Source organism: Saccopteryx bilineata, chromosome 1, assembly GCF_036850765.1.
Source record: "Saccopteryx bilineata isolate mSacBil1 chromosome 1, mSacBil1_pri_phased_curated, whole genome shotgun sequence".
Taxonomy (NCBI): domain Eukaryota; kingdom Metazoa; phylum Chordata; class Mammalia; order Chiroptera; family Emballonuridae; genus Saccopteryx; species Saccopteryx bilineata.
Window position 1 is genome coordinate 97,665,784 of NC_089490.1, and position 2,431 is coordinate 97,668,214.

The 2,431-nt window shown below is 36.5% G+C and overlaps 1 pseudogene; it reads left to right on the forward strand.

Annotated features, from left to right (window-relative positions):
* The first annotated feature begins 553 nt into the window (after nt 1–553).
* LOC136319982 (serglycin pseudogene) lies at nt 554–1,634 on the forward strand (annotated as a pseudogene).
* The last annotated feature ends 797 nt before the right edge of the window (nt 1,635–2,431 follow it).

Here is a 2,431-nt window from a genome sequence, read left to right on the forward strand (position 1 = left end):
GAGGCTTTCTTTTCTCCATTGTGTGTTGTTGGCCCCTTTATCAAAAATTATTTGACCATATATATGTAGTTTTATTTCTGGACTTTCTATTCTGTTCCATTGGTCTGAGTGTCTATTTTTCTGCCAGTACCATGCTGTTTTGATTGTCCTGGCTCTATAATATAGTTTGAAGTCAGGTATTGTAATGCCCCCAGCTTCATTCTTTTTCTTTAGAATTTTTTGGCTATTTGGGGTTTTTTATAGTTCTATATAAATCTGATGATTTTTTGTTCCATTTCTTTAAAAATTGTCATTGGAGGGAGAGCTGTGGAGCAAGGAGCCAGGAGTCTGGGTTCTGATCACCTCCTCCTCTGGGACTGGAGCCATGGAAAAGTCAGTAAATGAGAAATCCAAATCATGTTCTCCTTCTAGAGGTGGAAAGGAGAAAGAAGGCCCAGAGAAGCAGCCCATGTGGAAACTGTGACATTGTTCTGGGCAGGGTCTGAGGTTTTAGAACCCTTTCTAAAAGGGACAGAGAGTACCCTCTACATTTCCTAATCGGGGTGTTGGCGTGCCAAGTGGAGTTGAAGTGAGCTGGTCACGATGCGGGTGCTTCTCCAGTGCAGTAGGCTGGTCCTGGCTCTCATCCTCATCCTGGTTTTGGAGTCTGTTCAAGGTTTCCCTATTCAAAGATCCAGGTACCAGCAGGTCCGCTGTAATCCTGACAGTAATTCTGCCAACTGCATTGATGAGAAGGGACCAATGTTCCACCTATTTCCAGGTGAATCAAACAGAATCCTCTCTCCAAGGACTGACACTTTTTCAATGACAAGATTCCAGAACTTGGATGATGTCTTTCCTCTTTCTGAGGACCATTCTGGATCAGGCTCTGGCGATGTCTCAGGATCTGGAAGTGGCTTTGGGAGTGACTATTTCACTGGACTGGCACATGAATACCAACTAGGAGATAATGATGAAGCTTTTTATTACAACTTGAAGCCTGTGCCCTCAGACAACCAAGATTTGGGTCAAGATGGACCAGAAGATAATTTCATTATATAGAAGAGAGGGTTTCCCACCTTGACACCAGGCAATGCATTCAGTACATTTGTGTACCACAATTAAATGATTAATTTTGGGACAAATGTTTTATAGAGATTTTAGAACATCTGAAACAGAAGTTTAAATTTTACCACCTTTTTTTCTCATGAATTATTAAAGCCTATTATACCTATACTATTGTCCTAGAAAATATTAGCATTTCCTTTGTATCATATACAACTAACATCATTATGAAATTAACTAGATTCCCCAGATTTATAAAATTGTTTTAAAGAATAAATTATACTGTTTTTATTTTTTTTTAAATCAGTTTGAGAAGCAAATTGGCAGAGAACATTTCATAACTAAGTCTTAAGGAACCTGACTCTGATTGTGAACTATAGATACACCCCTTTTTAATAATAATAAAAAAAAAACAGATGAAACACACAGTGAATTAGAGAGTATTTGACATGTTACAGTGTAAAGTGTATAGCTCTAATGTTACCACTGGATGTGTTTGCAGCGCTACTGGACATGGCTTGTTTAGAAGTATGATTGCTGTTACAATGACAAACTTCAGACCCAGATTAAAGCACAGTTATGGACCTCATACCACTTTAACCTTTCTCCTGGACAGCTGTGTATTTTCAAATGTTATTCTATTAAAGCAGAAGTATAATCTTTAAAAAAAATTGTCATTGGAATTTTGATGGGAATTGCATTAAATTTGTATATTGCTTTGGGTAATGTGGCCATCTTGATTATATTTATTCTTCCTATCCAAGAACAAGGAATATTCTTCCATCTCATTGTATCTTTTTCAATTTCCCTTAACAGTGCTTTGTAGTTTTCATTATATAGGTCCTTTACATTCTTTGTTATGTTTATTCCTAGGTATTTTTTGTTGTTGTTGTTGCAGTCATGAAGGGGATTATTTTTTTGAGTTCATTCTCAAATGTTTCATTGTTGACATATAGAAAGGCTATGGACTTCTGTATGTTAATTTTGTATCCTGCGACCTTACTGTATTGGCTTATTGTTTCTAATAGTCTTTTTGTAGATTCTTTGGGGTTTTTAATGTATAGGATCATATCATATGCAAAAAGTGATACCTTTACTTCTTCTTTTCCAATATGGATGCCTTTTATTTCTTTGTTTTGTCTGATTGCTCTGACTAGAACCTCTAGCACCACATTAAATAAGAGTGGAGAGAGTAGACAACCCTGTCTTGTTCCTGATTTAAGGGGGAAAGCCTTCAGTTTTGTGCCATTTAATATGATGTTAGCTGATGGTTTATCATATATGGCCTTTATCATGTTGAGATATTTTCCTTCTATACCCATTTTGTTGAGAGTCTTAAACATAAAATTGTGTTGTATTTTATTGAATGCCTTTTCTGCATCTATTG